The sequence below is a fragment of the Paroedura picta genome, chromosome 10, assembly GCF_049243985.1.
Source record: "Paroedura picta isolate Pp20150507F chromosome 10, Ppicta_v3.0, whole genome shotgun sequence".
In the NCBI taxonomy this organism is placed as follows: Eukaryota; Metazoa; Chordata; class Lepidosauria; order Squamata; family Gekkonidae; genus Paroedura; species Paroedura picta.
This window is the reverse complement of record NC_135378.1, coordinates 39,035,482-39,053,596: the sequence shown is the minus strand read 5'-3', so window position 1 is coordinate 39,053,596 and position 18,115 is coordinate 39,035,482. Positions and strand designations below refer to the sequence as shown.

General features: G+C 41.4%; 1 protein-coding gene across 22 annotated transcripts in view; it reads left to right on the top strand.

The window, feature by feature from the left end:
* Nucleotides 1-18,115, top strand: part of TENM3 (teneurin transmembrane protein 3) — a 1,688,047-nt gene that overhangs the window by 300,813 nt on the left and 1,369,119 nt on the right. The window lies entirely within an intron of this gene.

The following is an 18,115-nucleotide window of genomic DNA, read 5'->3' as shown; positions in this document are numbered from 1 at the left end:
CTTCCTATTGTGGGCATGTCTCCAAATGAGGGCCAATCAATGGGTTTGGAATGTTCAACACATGGTTGAAAAGATGGTCAGATTTATATATAATTTACTGAATATATTATGGGCCTACATGATCTATCCATAATTCCACAAATGAAGAAAAATGTTTTTTGAAAACCTAAGAGGCTACAGTAAGATTAAAATAATAATTTTAATAATATTAAAATTAATATTAAATAATAATTTAATAATAATATAAAATAATAATTTAAATAATATTAAAATTAAATGCCATGTGCTATAAGGACTGAGTAAGGAAGTGAAAGCTGGTTGGACCCAATCTTATATCTGGAAATGTGTACATAGCCCATGGAAATCAGTTGTGGTAACTTACTTTATTAGAGGAACATCACATGAGTTTATACAAGCTGGGGATTTTCCCTACTAAAACAACTGCTGTTTGGAATATAGTTATTGATCTAAGAATTGTTGTTAGGCTTTAAAATACATAAATGAATAATAGTTGAGCATCTAGTTGGTTTCTGTGTTTGAACTATTTGAAAGGAAGTTATATGAATCTTTGATGTCTGTTTGAGTTTCTGTTACATAGTTACATAGTTAGATTTGAGTTAGACTATACTAGATTTTCAAGAGTCAACGTTTGGTTTGTCAGATACCAATGAAAATGGTCACTGGCTCATTAAGTAAAATACCAAAAGAATTTCTGTGCAGTTCACCATCTCATTTTCATTATCTAATGCATCCTAGGAGGTTTAATAGGTGCAAACATCTTATATTCAGCCTATGATAGCTTTGAAAATGTGTGTACATGTATGCCTGTTTGTGTTATAAAGTCATGCTACATATAGCAGTGAGATTAGAATGCATAGGATAATGAAAATGAGATGGTAAACTGCACAGAAATTCGTATTATTTTACTTAATGAGCCAAAGTGACCATTTTTACCATCTATTCTTAGGCCCATTCCGCACAGATTCATTGTAGCAGGAGTGTGGCAAATTGTAATCGCTACTAAAATGCAGTTATGCACAACATCGTACACAATCTGCCACACGCCTGAAACAGTCCCGCTAGAAGCACTTCGTTGTAGCGCTTCCAGGGAAATCCCAAAAAGTGGATTCACCCTCTGGAAAGCGCTACACTCTTGCAACCAATCTGCAACACTAAGCTCTGTGTGTTACCATTGTTGCGGTTTCAGCAAAGTCCCTCCCCCTCTGATCTCTCTCCTCTGATCTTCCGGCAAAGCGATCGCCATTTTTTTTTTCAGAGCGAGCAGAGAGCAACGAACCGGCGAGCCTTCATTCACCCAGCGAGGCTTCCCCAGTCCTTCCACAGAGCTGTTTTAAGTCACCAAGCACCACACAGCCCCGTTTGCTGGTTCCCTTTATTTTCGGCCGAAAATCACGCCCGTGCACAGGGGGAGGATTTTGTTTTCACTCGGGGGAAGCGTGGCAACGATGAAATGGCAGCTCACATGCCACCTACCAGCTAGATGGGTCTCTCCATTGCCACGAATCAACGCAGATTCGTTGCAACGTGTGTGTGTTTTTTTTTTTAAACCTGCCTTAAAGGGAAAGGGGCTTTTCGAGAGCATGATAACGGCCGCCCATTGGCTGCTTGTTTGATTGATGGGCAGGGGCAGGACAAAGCTTGGCAAATATCACTTCCTGGATAGCGATTTTTGCCGAGACCGGAAACCTGTGGGAAATGATTGAAACACAACTGGATTCCACTACAAAGGCAGGTATGCATAACGACAAATTCCACTATTTTAAATTGTGTTTTTTCTTTCTGTGATCAATTTGCCACATTGATCCTGGTGCGGAATGGGCCTTACTTTTAAAAGTGGTATTGTAACTGTGTGTGTACGATTAAGCAGTAAAGTCACCTGATTGACTTAAGTAACTAATGTGTCAGTCTTAGCCACATTGTTCTACAAATGCTTTTGATTTGCATGCAAAAAAGAATTATTATAGTTCAGCAAGACAGCAACTTTACTTTGTTTTCTCAAATAACATAGGCAAGACACTTGCTTTGCAGGGGGGCATTGACCATGCCTCAATAAGGACACTGGAAACCATAACTTTGACAAGTACATGGCCACAACTTTAATAAACAACTGATCATTGCATAGCATGTGGTATAGGATCCAGCCATCTTGTAGTCAGCCAGCTGCAAGGCAGCCATCATACATTAGCATGCCACTGCCCAGTTCCATCTGGTGAGCCTAGTGGAATCCCTGGACATCCTGGCTTGTGAGGACTGGTGAGAGGTGGCTGGTGGTTGGGAGCCTGTTGGGTATCTGCCTCTCCTGGGTTCCGCCCACCACTCAGAACTAAGTAGCCACAGTCAAGGCCTTCCTCCTCAGTATAGGAGGCCAACCAGCTCTGTTTACCCTTGGCCTCTTATGGAGGTGCCCTCAAATGGGGCAGCCCAACTTGCAGGCTTGGCCTACCCCCACAAACAGATTAATTCCATGTTCCAAACCAGCAAGCTGTAACAATAAATCAATTTTCACAAAACATTCAACAGTGACCAACAAAAATATAGGGTGGGTAGCTTGGTTGGGGAAGAGGATCCTGCCCAGCCCCCAGCTCCCAGCCAACCTCTCACTGCACTCTCACGGAATACTGGGAATTGGAATCCCAATTCCCTCTGGCCAGGTCCTCTCACTATGTGGAGTCCACCATTACAGCCAGTGCACCCTTGAGGTAAGACTTATTTGTTCTTACCCTAGCACTAATTAACAATACTCTATTATGAATGAATATCGCATGATATTAATTTTAAATTGCACAATACATTTTCTGCCCTTCTTAGAGACAAATATTCTAAAGTGGACTGTTAACAAAATATTTTGTTGGTTGGTACTTAGTACTTGATTTGAATTATAATTTCAATAAAGCACTATAGTTAAAAAATAACATGATCATGGGTTGGATCCCTGTGAAAAGTTCTGTATGCGTGGAGGGGGAGTTTTCTCTAATCACCCCATTTAGTAGCGCTCCATGTCTGCCATCCTCCTTCTCTAAGAGCTCTTCCATCTTCCAGAAACAGCATTTCAAGGGGCATTTTAGGCTGCAGTGGGCATGGCAGAAGGAAATCATGCTTCCATTTATGGAAGGTTTTGGTGGGATCCACCCCTTGCATTATGGAAGCTTTGAATGGGCCTTCTACTCATAATCCATATTTTTAGCTGCTATTTTCATACTAAATAAGATTTTAACTGACAACAGCAAAGCATTCCACTCAGTGTGCTTCAAGCTGGATTTATTTCCAAGCACAGGATTCATATTGATGTTAGAAGTACATGGATCTCTGATGTGCATGGCTTTTGCTATGTGGAGTCCAAATGTGCAATTGTTCATTAGTCAGAGTTGGATACCTGTTGTCACAGGCAAACACATCAAAATGTGATTCAAATGTTTTAAAGTAGCACATTTGTTGAAGCACTTGCATTCAGGATAGAGAATATACTTTCAAACATTTTACCAGTTTGTTTCTACCTTTCAGATTCAAGCAGAAAGTCATACACAATGCCCTTCAATAGTATTTAACATCTGCCAATAGTATTACATACATAACACCAATAGTTCCAAACTAAGGCTAAATTAAATATGAAAGGTTTCTGGCGATCCACAAGTTTCCGTTTGTACTGCTCAACTCGTTTTGTTCCTCTTTAACAAAGCATTTGACAGACATAACAGGAAACTGATTTAACTCCTGGATCTCTCGAAATACGTATAGAAAAATAACCCTATTTTAGCATATACTGTTTTTTTACCCCAAGAGATAATAAAAGTATGGGTGTTGTGGCTTCTACTGATCCCTGTTTAACCTCTTCTATCATCTAGATGACAGCTGGGGCATCCAGGTTGTGTGCAAATCATACGACTTTCCTAGTTCCATGTGCTCCCACAGTGACCAGCTTCCCTTTCCCCAATCCTAAATACTGACTGCCATGCCCCTGTTGCCAGAGGCTGCATCTGCACCGATGCCAGAACCTTTGCTGCCAAACCCCTTGGAGCATGAAGATGAGGAGGAGCTGGGGCAAAGCAGCAGGATGCTGCTGAATGAGACAAGCCCTGATAGGGACACACAGCCAGGTCCCACCTCGGTAGACACCATGCCCTTTGCGCCAGAGCACAGTAGGGAACACAAAAGGACTGATTTAACAGCACGTCAAAGTGCCAGGCTCAGAGCAAGGTATGAAACCAGGTGGGGCCCAGCTGGGGCTGATTTAACAGATAGCAACTGAGCTACCAGGTGCAGCCACTTAACTCTTTAGCTCAGGTTGCACTTAAGCAAAGCAGAGACAGCTCTCACTGTTGGTGCATCTTGTGCACAAGCCCACCTGTTGTCTTGACCCAGTTCCTGACCTGCCTATGTTTCAGTGAAGTTCTGCCTGACTGCTTCCTGCCTTGGTGACCTTTGATACAGCTTCTTGGACTAAGATTAGGTATTGTGGACTTGCTTTGACTCTAACTCTGCTCCTCCGTGTGCTATAACTCCTTATAAGACCCGGACTGGACTCTTGACTCTGCTTTCTGGTATGTACTTTGAACTTGGTTTACCGGCCAAGAGTGCATTCATCTGGACTGACCCTGCGTGTGCCTGGCTAGGGCAGCACAATGACAGTCTCTGGGTAGCCCTGTGCTTCCTCTAAATCCTTGCCTAGATTTGAATGGAGGAGAGCTGCTCTATTGTGTTGTTAAAAAAAATTGTGAAAGTCTGATGACAAATCTCCCACCATCATATCTAGTTTTCTCCTTAACCTTCTGTTACACTGTTATATTTCCAGCCTTAATGTGGTACATTTACCTCGTTCCCTCAAATGATAGCAAAGACCAGGAAGAGGGAGTAAGATGAGAGTGCAGCTGAGGGCATTTTAAATTTGTAGTTAAGTTTTATTTTGTCATTTAGTGCTATTAGCAATCATTAAGCAATTTATTAATTGGATGCTTCATTAACATTTTAATGAGACTAGTGGCCATTGGTAAGTGTAATTAAATTAGTTTTATTGTATGATATTTTGAAGCTGTGATTAAATTAGGTTTTTACTATGCTTTTAAGAACAAACCTATGGAGATCACTGTGAAGCAGCCGTTTTGTTAACTTGGGAAGTGCCCATGAAATAGGAATGCACAGGGGGGAAAAGGGAAAAATCCCCCACTGAGGTTAATCACTAAATGGGGGGGGGGGGATCAAATGTTCCTGCTGCCTCCCACACCAGGGAGGCTAATATATCACCGGTGTTAGCAGTGTGTCTGTTTTAACATTATTCATTGTAGATAGTTTTATATAATCTGCTATTAATTTTTTAGAAATAGTGCCTAGACAATGTAGCATCTAGTGCTTTATAAATCAGGGACTAATCCTGTTGTGCTTAGTAAGACAAAACTCCTGTGGAGTTCAAATGGAATTTTACAACAGTAGGAGCTGCAGGGTATGGCCTTGCATGAAGGCAGGCTTCATTATATTATTGCTATAGTGACAAATTGGGCTATTGAAAAGAGGAGAGAGAGCTGCAACATTCTTCCAGCTAGTGAGTGGGCCTTTCTCCTGCTGCTATAACCTGCAGAGGAATAAACAGCATGGGCTAATGAATAGCAGGCTGGAAACTGGGCTTTTGTTCTGATCTCCCAGTGGATGGCATGACTGTCCACTTGTGGTTGCGTCATATGCATTGTCAAATACTTGTGTCACACGCTTTGGAAGTTTCTTTTGTCACTGACGCAAACAAGGAACATCTCTACCCGTGAAAGGTTCAAATGGTCAGGATACGATCATATGAAAAACATGTTAATATAGATCCAGTCTGCCATATGTGATTTAGATCAGACAATTTGTGTGTCAGCATAAATATGTTCAGGTGGGTAGCCATGTTTGAATCCAGTAGCACCTTTAAGACCAAAAAAGTCCCAGAATAAACATTTGTTAGTCTTGTAGAAAGTCAAACATTTTATTAAAACTGCCTCTTTTTTATTTTCAAGCTATATTCCATTTTTCTTCTCATATTTCAGAAAGCCAGAGGTACTGCTAATTTCGCCTCCAAAACCAGTAACAATATATACATTCAAATCTAGCATGCTACACTTGCTAGGATGCAGATACAAGCCTCAAGACTCTGGCTTGAAGTATTTTTTTATAATTCCTGCTTCACCCATTGTTTAAAAAAATCTAGTTTGTTACAGAGTTCTGAAGAAAAAATAACATTTGATTATTCCCTTAATGAATAAGAAAGTTGTAGAATTCACTGACAGTGGATGTATCAATAACCACAAGCATGAATGCCTTTAAAATGGATTAGACAGATTCATGGAGATGAAATCCACTATTAGTCATAGTGGCCAAAGAAAACTTACACATGTTAGGGACAGTAAATCTCTGAATGAAAGTGCTTGGAGACCACATCTGGGTAAGGCCTTGGCTTCTGTGCTCTGATGGCTCTTCTAGGTAACTTGTTGGCCAATGAGTGAAACAGGATGCTGGAAGGAATAGACTATTAGTCTGATACAGGAAGGCTCTTAATAATAACAGATTAATAACAGTCATACAGTAGCTTTAAAGACTAATAAATGTATAGTGACATGAACCTCATTTCATTTAATACATAAATGAAAACATATTCTAGATGTAGACAAAATGTGAAAGGTTTTGTTCACTTACAATGCAACACCAAAGCTTCCCCCACCCCAGAATTAATAATAGCTATGTGTATCACAGAATTATGTGAAGCAGAGGTGAATATAGAATGTCAAAAACATTTGGGTGAGTGATACACCAAACAACAACAAAAAAAAAACCCCTCTGGGTACATGACTCACTCAGTCTTGATTAACTGCTTCTGATGACTGGCACATAATGCAAACAGAAGGATATTATAGGCAGACAATTACAACTTACTGAGGTAAATCAGACCTTGAGTATACTAGTAATATCTAGTATACCTGGTGGGAAGGGGAGAGGAGATCGAGGGTACAGAATGTTGGATTAAGGGGGCCCAATGAAAAGAAAAGTGGAAGCAGGCACTATTTTGCAAAAAAAAAAAAATGGAAAAGGGGAAGGGAGCAAAATGTCATGGGAGGCTGCCTCCTTCAGACTCAATGCAGAAAACATATGGCAAATTTCAGCCTGGGAAACAAAGGGAGGAAAGCCCAAATGCAGAAAGCAATGTGTCAACTCACAGCATCCAATTGAAATCCAACCTACCTCATGATAGTAGTGTTGGGAAGGCAAAATTACACAAAAATCTCTAAAAGCAGATGTTAAAAACAGTAAGAGAGACACCAGCATTTCCGGGACTTTAAAATCACCATATTCGAAAGCTAAAGGCAACAGCCTCTGTGTACTTGGTTGGATAAAGAGTGAATCCACCTATACTGAGACTCAAACATTTGTTCATAGGTTACGAAAGCAATTGCCAGATGAGAACTACAACACATCTGGCACAAACTATAAATACTGAATGTGAAGTTTTGTTCAATAATAATCCGTAGACCGTCTGATAGGAGAGTAATCTTCTGTTATCATCCTGAATATATTTAAAATTATTTGCAGTGGATTTGCAAATAAAATGCTTTAATACTTCAAATGCATTGTGCATAACATCTTCCACACAGAAATCCTATTTATTATTATCAGAAATCTCATTCCTTAGTATCACAATGATCTGCATATTTCATTTTGTTCTGCATAAGTGTTATAATTCAATAATGTATAAATGCAAAAAATAAAATAAATCTTCAGAACAGTATAAAAATTGGGAAAGCTTGTATTTTATAGAAAAAGTACAGTGTAACATGTATTTATGTTCATTTTTATGCCTTTGTTATGAAGCAGTTTCTAGTGTCCTAGCTAAGGGACTATTCCTACTCCATTTGCAAGACTGAGCCATATTAACCTAATTGCTAAGGGATTTCTCCTTTGTATTAGAGCAAAATGTTCCTATTCTTAATTTCATTCCCTTATTGCTTCCCTTATCCCTGTACCATACTCAGCAATCTTCTTTGGTGTGTGTTGACAATGTGCAAACACTTGTTGACAGCTTTCAACAGCACTATATAGCCTTTGTTTAGCTTTGGAACTTGAGTCAAACCTACTGCTGTTAATATTGTGCAATGAATTTTGAAATGCCCTGAAGAGTATAACAGGATAGTTACGTTTTTTGATGAGTTGCTTTGCGACAAACTTAATTATGCTTTTTACAGGATAGCCATTTGTATACTGTGTAAAGTACATGTTTGCTGGTGGGAATTACATAGTATTGCTGTAATTATTAGAGCCCATTGATTCTGTGGTGTTATGCTAATATTTCTAAATTAAGCAATACGAAGCAATTTGTTTCTGCAGTGCTGTTTCTCAGAAACCTTGGGGATATTATCTGCAGTTCTCAGCACAGACCTTAGAGATCTTTCAGCATAAAACTTCAGGTTAATATTATTGTGTGTGTGGGGGGGGGCTCTCTCTTATTCTGACCACTAATCATTATATAGAACAGTATATTAAATGATCAATAGGAAAGAAATCATATTGCTGTACTGAAAATCTCAACAACAGATCTTCTTATAAAATAAATAGTTAAGGGGACAAAAAGGACATAAGCCTAAGTCCTCTTTCATTCAGATACTAGTATTTTGCATCCATAATCCTTATCCATTGTTGTTCCTCTATATATTTATGAAACAGCCTAGGGTGTGGGACGTGTCTGGCTGTCCAAGTTACAATAGGGCCAATTAGGGTGCAGCCAGCTTTGCCCTGATTGGCCCTGCCCCTGCAGCTTCCTCCCTCTGTCCTTGGACTCTAGCCTCTTTGCTCTCAGATGCCTCAGTGCCTGGAGCCAGCAGCAGGTAAGGGGAGAGTGCCCTGGGCAAAGGGTCATGGTGGAGGGCTTGCTAACAAGGGCCTCTTAACCAGCTAGGCTGGGCCTGCTGACGAGGGCCTCCTGGCCTGCTGACTGCCTGCTAAGGAGCTCTGTCTCGGCCCTTCTAGCCCCCCGCCTGCCCCACTTGATCTGGCTGCGATCTGTGGCTCAAAGCCACCTTAAGCTGCCTGGCAAGGGGCCAGGGGAGGGGGCCCTTTCAGGGCCCGTTCTTAGGAACGGACTTTGAAGTTAGAAATACCAGATCCAAGAACTGTAGTGAAATGTAGAAAAAGAACTAGAATTTTGACTGCTTCTGAGATCCCTAGGGATAAATATCATACTAAAAGAAATGATGCTGATCTCTTGTGATAAACAATGATACTGAGTTGTTATGCAATTGTGTTACTTTTTTTGGTTGTAGGTGTCACCAAAGATATTTCAATACCATATGTGAAAATATTATTATTCTAAGTCAAGGTAATATAAAATTGCAATTATCTTCCTAGCCTAATTATGCTACAATGTGTTTTGCTGTATGTGCAATAATAGACAGTACTGTCCTAGTGTCCTTAGCCAGTGTAAGTGATAGCAGTTAGAAAATGACTGTACACGAGCAACTTTTGTAGCATACAGTGACTTGAAGTCTTCAGAACTGCATGGTCTTCAGAGTTGCAGCTTACTCATGGAAATCCTAATAAGTAGTTTTCAAGGCAAATGGTGGCTTGCAATAGCTTCCTCTGCAGAGTCTTCCTTGATGGTGTCTCATCCATGTACCACTCCTGTTGATTTATAGGCAGGAAGAAGGACATGTACACTTGAATGGCTTCAACATGGCCACAGCTTTATTTCTTAACAACATGGCCCAATCTTGGCACAGAATTGGAGCCTGCACCATCAGTGTCAACCATAAGTAGTTGGCCACAGCGACACTAGGGAGCCACCTGTATCCACTCATGAGAGCACAAGTCCCCCTTGCTCCTGGGTCACCCTAACAGGAGGTGTTCCCACATAGTTTGCCAGAGAGAGGCAAACCTCTTCTGGACACACAGGCCACCTGGCTAAGCGAGCTTCCAGCCTCCCTGCCAGGTTGGCCTAACACGCTCCAAGCTGCCCCTTTAATGGGGCCCCAAGCAATTTTAAATCGATGCCCCCAATCAAACTTTTCCCAGCAGGCTCTTTGTCCATGCCAAAGCTGCCCCCCCCAAAGCTGCGACATTTAACAAACATAGCATAACCTTAACAATTCCAATATGCCAGTTGGCAAAACATCAACCACATTTTGTTAGCAGGGTGGGTGGAAGCTGACCACTCACAAGAGGATCTGGAGGGAAAAGAGAGTGGTGGCACAGCCTGTGCCTTAAATAGGTGCCACGGGTATGCGTCTACCACCCTCCTGCCTCACGTACACATTGCCCTCATCCTCCTCCCTCGCCTGCACAGCAGAGCAACACATGTCCCCCTTTCCGCCTGCCCTGTCGCTTCTGGGGGGTGGGGTAAGTCCCTCAACCACATTTTAGGTTCTGCCTAGGTTGGCCTGTACCATATAGCCTTCCCTCCCAGGTGGTTGGATGTACCCCAGTAACTTTTAAATCTCCCAGTTACTTCCTGTTTATCAATCAAGTGTGCAGGGAAGATCCCTCTTCTCTTAAACATTGTTAGTGTCTCTATATCTTGTGACATTTATATATAAACATATTTATATACTAAAGCTTTATCCTGCTCTTAACTTCAAAAATATCAGGGTAGCAGTATGTTTCTCACTTTCCATGTTTATCTGTAAGAGAGGCAAGGCTGACATTGTGGCTGGCCCAAGGTCATCCAGCAGACTTCATTGCAGAGTGGGATAGATGGAGAAATGTCTATGAGACGGAAAGGAATGGGATGTGTGGAAGAGCAGAAATGATGGTAAAAACCCCACTAGTTAATATTAGTTGGTGTTGGTACTATGCAATTAAGCCATAAACTTAGTAAAAAGAAGGGATACAAACTTCCAGGTGAGACCTGGGGACTCCCAAGATTTACAGTTCATTCCCAGACTACAGAGATCAGTTTCCCTGTTTTAAAAAAAGGATGCTTTTGAGGGCAGACTCAATAGCATTATAGCCCACCGAGTTTCCTGTCCTCCTCAGGCTCCACCCCCAAATCTCCAGGGATTTCCCAATCTGGAGCTGGCAACACTACCCTTCCAGCCTCCTTACCTGTTTTGTGGCCAAGGAGAACTTGACAACCCTAATAAAAACATGGATTTGGAAATGAATTTGGTGGGAGTACAAAAGGTGGTAGAATGTAAGTGTACTTGGGAGAAGTTAGAGGTGTAAGGGTCAACAAAATGCAATGTGAAGAGATATCAGAGAGAGGAGGAAAGTATTGAATGGTTCAATATAATTGTGTCGAAGACAAAATTACAAGTAAGAGTATAATGAGCCATGGACAGCTTCAAAGATTTAAAGACTGGAGTCGTTCTGGTCCAGAATCTCATCTGGAAAAACTCTGCCTCTATTTATTATTTAATATATGGTATATTTATTGAATCTTCAGTGCTATTCTCCGTAGGTCCCCTTTACCTACTCTCCTTCCTCACCTACAGTATTGTAGAGTAGCTATAGAAGGAAGGAAAAGAGACACATGAGGTAGCTCATGAAGAGCACCATAGCTTTATCCTTAGTGTCTTATGGCTTTAAAAAATGTAGTAGACATCAGCTCCAGTCAAGGGCTTAGTAGTTTCAGTTCTTTCATGTGAAGGTTATAATGCACAGCTACCAGTGCATTGTATTCCCAGAGAATTGTTCACAGAAACCTCTGTGTGTGTGTAAAGGAATAACCAGTGAAAACAAAAAAAAAATATAGTGAACACATAGGCTGGATATTGTTGCAGTTTGATCTGGAAGGGTTGTCAGGAGTCTGATACCAGGTATATATTCTCTTTTAATTTGAGTCATGTTTCCAGCAGTTTATAGAGCAGAATTTTCTACACCAAATAAAGAGTTCACTTCCATTGTCAAGTCAAAGCTGGCCAGGTTAAAAAACGATCACAGATACAGAAATTTAGAAGTCAAGGGAATGTGATAGGTGGCAGTTATAGCCACACAGATTGTGGTGTCATCATAGCTATAATTTGTGTGAATAGAAATATCATCTATATGTCTTCAGTGTCAGCATAATAGAAAGGGAAAATATTTCATATGATAGGAGGAGACTGTGTGTCCAAAAACTAGATAGTTAAACTGTCACGTTATAATTTCATAATTCATTGTTTTGTGTTGGGTACTATTTGAGTACTTATGTCTCAAAAATGCAGTTCCAATAATCTCTTTGATAGAGTTTATGCTGATCAAACACTATGAACTGAAAGCTGTTTAAAAGGTCATTGTCTCCTGTTTTTGACAATTCTCTCTCCTTCCTTATCTCATCTACACTAAAAACATGGCTTGTAAATATGGTACATGTTACCTCAAAAGTAATATGAGATACTCCCTCATCATACATCTTCATTGCAAATGCCTCACATTTAACATTTTATGCGAAGTATAGCATATATAATTTTATAATTTAGATATTTAAAGATGTCCTGGGCTTTTAACACTAAATCCTGGAGTATAAATATATCATTTTATTACTATACAAATACAAAATACAGTTTCATCTCTTCTAGTGGTGTTTTGATGGCCTTCTAGCCAGAGGGATATTTTCTGGATGCTATTTTAAGCTGCCTAATATTGTTTTATTCTGCCCTTAGCAGTACTTGGTTTGTTTTATGGCTGACTTTATGATGTTTGTTTTTTTAAAATATTTATATGGTGTTGCTGTTGCATTGCTTTGACTTTGTGAGCCACCTCAAACAGGTCTGGAGTGGCAGGGTGCCGACTTTCTAAATAAATGAATAAGACATGTCATATACAATTACCACATTAAAGTAAAGCAAAATGTACCCAGGAAGGAAAAAAAAAAGCTTTCATTATCACTCCATGACTTGAATGCACTTATTTAGTTCTCTTCCAAGAGTACCTAAATACTTTAATTATTCCTAAGGCTAATTGAAGCTCTCTTATACTCCTGTTACCCTTTCCTACCTATCTTTGTTTAAAAGGGGATCAGGATGTAAGCATATATTTTTTAATCAGATGCCAAGGCAGCCTTGCCTTGGCTGAAAGTCCATTATAATGATATGATATGGCACATATTGACATTACAAAAATTAGGTAGAATTTTATTTTCATTATCCAGGAATGAATTGCATGGGACAGGATCAGATAGGTGGCCTTGTGTGGCTTAGAATTATTGCAGGGGCAGAGATACAATGCTTTTTTCTCTAACTGAACTTTTAATCATTATAATTGGATGACAAACATCCATATATTTGCCTCTTTAATTTTCTCTCTGTTTTCAATTTTCCTCTTTTGTTACACTTGCTGTCATTTACAAGTTATCTATATTCCTTTCTAAAATTGCCCTACAAGTCTTATAGCTCTCTTTCTTTTTCAATGTTCATCTATTTAATATCTTTTGATATATAAAAAATAATTTCCAGAATAACTTAATCGCTTTGCAGTTGTACTAAATATGATTAAAATTGGCCATTATATAAAGGCAGCCCCAACACGTTCCTGTGATTGTACATTTGGCTGAATGGGGTGAGTTCTTTTTGTTTGTATTCAGAGGTGGATGAAAAATACTGGGAAGCTTTGAAGACTTTTTCTGTGCTATAGATATATTGCCTATAAATATGTTAAATGTGCTATACATTTACTGGGGTCTGCAACTAATGACAGCAGAGCTAAATGTGATTCATCAAGGAACCAAATATGGCTCTTTAAAAGAAAATGAAATCATTAAGGTCTTTTAGAGCAGTGGTCACCAACCTTTTTATCACCATGGACCGGTCAACGCTTGACAATTTTACTGAGGCCCGGTGGGGGGGTAGTCTTTTGCCGAGGGACGTCACTGCCACCTGAGCCCCTGCTATGCTTGCTTTCCCTCTGATGCCCCTGACTTCCTGCCACCCATTGGAGGGCGTTGCCAGCAGCAGCTGCGCAGTGTCACACCAAAGGGGAGCCCCGGCCATGGCGGCTGCCGGAGAGCACCAAAGGTGAGCCGGTGGCAGGGAAGCCCCTAAGGCAGCAGCTGGGGAGGAGGACAAGGAGGAGCCACGACCCAGTACGGGACTAATCCATGAACCGATGCCGATCTCCAGACCAGGGGTTGGGGACCACTGTTTTAGAGATAGAGTGCTAGAATAACCAATATGAAGGAAGTGGCATGCTAAGAACATTATTGGACTAAAGGCCTTCCTAAGGATTGGTCAGTAGAAAAAGGTAACCAGGCCAGTGGCTGATTGTGATCAGGATGGACACCTACCAGAACATTGCATGGCTGAGGGAGGTAGTGCGCCATGGGGTCACCAAGAGTCAGATATGACTGAATGGCTGACAACAGCAACAGCCCTAGTTTAGGAGTATTATTTAAAATTTTGAAGTTTCCCTTAAGCAGAACAGCTGGTTGGTGATTTTTGTTTAATATATATACTCTTAAATGTCATTCCTAATCCTAATGACTGTAAACCAAAATGTCTTAAGAACATAACTACATATCTTAAGCTAGCTTTATAAGTTTGAACCAAAACTCATTTGCTATTATATTGTAGAATTAAAGAATTAGTAAAGGCGTTGCTTTTTATGAGATTTTTATTGCAGTATTTGTACATGCTTTAATATTTGCTAATAATACCTTAATGGAGTCCGTTAAAACCTGAATGATGTGCACCAGAAATTTTAAAGTCAACTCTTTAGTTTAATATCTGTAACTAATTAAAATTATGTGACAGAATACTTCTTTTTATGGTTGATTCTGAACAATAGCAATAATTCTAATCCACACAAGAATGTTACTCCACAGAGATGTAAATCAATGTGCCTTCGTGCTGTTAGAGAGACATTTGTTACTTTCAGATATCTTGCTGTACAAAGTTATTGATGATATGGAGTGGTATGGTGTGATCTTTATGATTATGGGGGTCTCCCATCATTTTTATAGATTCAACATTCATGACATTTTATGAACAATGAAGATGATAGTGATTAGGGTGAGGTGCTTCGGTGCCTGAAGCGGCCGGTCACTCCCAATGCAGCCCGCGCTGCAGGTGGGAGAGAAGATGCGGGCCTCAGTGCGCCTGTGGGTGCACACATGCAGGCACTGAACTCCACTCCTGCATGTGTGTGCCCACTGGCACTTAGGCGCCTGTGCCTACCCTCCCCCCCCCCTCAGCACTGGCTGTGTCAGGAGGGACCAGCTGCTTTGGGTGGCGAAGTGCCCAACCCTAATGGTGACAGGAGTATGTGTGAAACTGATAGAGAACAATCCTAGGGGTATCTGCTCAGCAGTAGTAGAAAACTACCACAGCAGGGAAACTGCTTCTCCTCTCTCTGATTGTGTTTTATGTATTTTTAACAGGGATGCATGTGGTTGTCCTGCTGTAATATGACATGACACAATCCATTTTCCCATCTTATGGATCTAGATATATAGATCAGACCTTAGTTTGTTACTAAGCAGTAATTTTGTCAACCTTGACTTACTCAGCTATAGTTGGGACACAGATTGGAAGGCATGGAAGCCTGAACTTGATATTATAGGAGTGTTCAAGGTTTGAAGTAGGCCTACAAAGGCAAGACTTGTAGATGTGTATCTGTTTTCATTGGACCTGAATTTTTTATTGGAGATAAATGTGGATTAATCCTTGAAGAAGGAGAAGAGTTGGTTCTTATATGCCGCTTTTCTGTACCCGAAGGAGTCTCTTAAGTGGCTTATCTTCCCTTTCCTCTCCCCACAACAGACACCCTGTGAGGTGGGTGAGGCTGAGAGAGCCCTGATATCACTGCTCAGTCAAAACAGCTTTATCAGCACTGTGGTGAGCCTAAGGTCACCCAGCTGGCTGCATGTGGGGGAATGCAGAATTGAACCCGGCATGCCTGATTAGAAGTCCACACTCCTAACCACTACATCAAACTGGCTGGGAATGCCTAGTGATTAAACTATCTTGGGCTTTTTGAAATATGCATGGAAAACTTAAGCCATATATGGTATTGCCATCCAAGTGAAGTAGTGAAAGTGGCATCAACTTCATGCAATAATGTCACTTTATGCACCCCCATTTTACAAAGGAGACTGACTAGATTTCTAGTAGGGATGGGAACAAACTGTCGCTCTGGCCATTAAGTGGGATGTTTCCACATAATGACTGAGAATATGGTTGTTGGCACTTTTTTTAAAGGGTTTAATGCCAGGTTAGCATGGAAAACCATTAAAATAGTTGTTGTATTGCACAGAATCACATGGCTTTTTAGACTTCATTGCCAGTTGCCCACCCATTGCAGGGAACCTCTAGCCCCTCACTCCCATCTGCAACAACCGCTTGATATCACATTGGGAGGAAATAGGGGGGTTGACAATGCAGATACCATGATGTTATTTCTCAACTAGTACACAAAGAGAAATCACAATATCCCCAATGCTCTAGGAATTTCTCCAGATCTCTGTGGTTTTTACCACAGCATGATGTTCCTCCCTAGGATCCTCCTTCCATGTTCCTGGGTGTAAGGATCTTTTTTAGACACACTCTTTACTTAAGCAAAGGTTACATTTATCAAGCCAGCAAGTACACTTATTCAAGGCATTAACGAAACTGGGGTTTGAGGTACAGGTCTTTGCATTTTTGTTCCCCCCATGGGAATACCCTAGAACTGGAGACCTTAGCATAGTCATCACATAGTCTAAGACACGGGGGCAGGAAGGTACGAGGTGGAGTGAAGGGACACGAAAGAATTCAGTGATGGAATGAGATCACTATAAACCATACACCAGAGACAGGCTGCTCGAATTCATGCATGGCCAAATACTAAGCACCTAATTACATTTGATATATATTTCATGGCACAACCTGGGGTTTCTGACACTGGGGTGGCAGCAGAGAGCTGGCAAAGCAAGTATCTGGTGCTAGCAGGTATGAAAAAATAGCCCTTGATATGAGGTTAAAATACTGTGGAGACATAGACAAAGTGTGTTACTGCTTGGCAAAACTTACAAAGGGTGCTTAGACCTTCTCTAACCAGCCATTTTTCCTTTTCAATTTACCTCAAGCTTTGGAGAGTGGATATTATGGCATTATACTTTCCCTAGACTCCACACCCCCCCAAAAAAAACTCCAAGTATTTTCCGGCTTAAAGCCAGCAATACCAAATCGGGGTCTGGAGTAATCTGCTAGACCAGCAGTCTGCAACCTTCCAGCTGCCACGGACCACTGCGCTGGAGTGGGGAAAGAGGGCAGCCTGGGGCCCCACGCACGCGCGGCAGCCCCAGCGCAAACTTGCATGTGCGGACTTGCCGCATGCACGTGTTTGCGCCTGGCGGGGCGCAAATGCGCTTGCGTGGCAATCAGCGCATATGCAACGCTTCCGCATGTGTGCGTTTGCACCCCTGCCGGGCACAAACATGCATCCGCGGCAGTCCGCGCATGCGCATTTGCACCGCCGGTGGCCGCGGCTCCCTCTCTCCACCCCTCTGGGCCGCCAGCAAATCGGCCGACAAAGTGGCTGATTAGCTTGCGGCCCGGCAAGCTTTTCTTCCCCCCCCCCCAAAACAAGAAGCTTGCTGGACTGCAAGCTAATCGGCCGCTTTGGGGGCCGATTTGCTCGCGGCCTGGCAAGCTTCTCGCTTCGGGGGGGGGGCGGGAAGAGGGAGCCATGGCCTGGCGCCAAGGCCTGGCACTGAGGCCTTTGCGGCCTACCACCGGGTCGCAGCCCGCAGGTTGGGGACCGTTGTGCTAGACTATTGCTCTCTGCAACCTTTTCAGTAGAGTTGAGATGATACAATGATTGCTTGGAATGCACCGCTGACTTCTGGTGATGCTGGAAGGCTGGAGTTGGACAAGATGGCTTCATAGTTATTTAGTAAATCATTTATGAGGGTATGAACAGGAAATACCTTTTAAAAAGATTTATTTTCCAAATTAATGGAAATGTAGTCTGTGAATATTAGGTGAACATCACTAACTTTACCTGTACAGTATCGTTTTGTTTTATACATAGTAAATGTAATTAAGAGTATACATGTCAGTAAGGTCTTTTGAGAAGGGAGATTAAAAATTGAAGTATTATTGTTTTGCATTTGGTTTATAGAGTGGGTTAACCTTTTTTCTCTCCCCTCCTTTAAAAATTGTACACTTCCAAGTTTTGTAAATTCCCTAAGTAG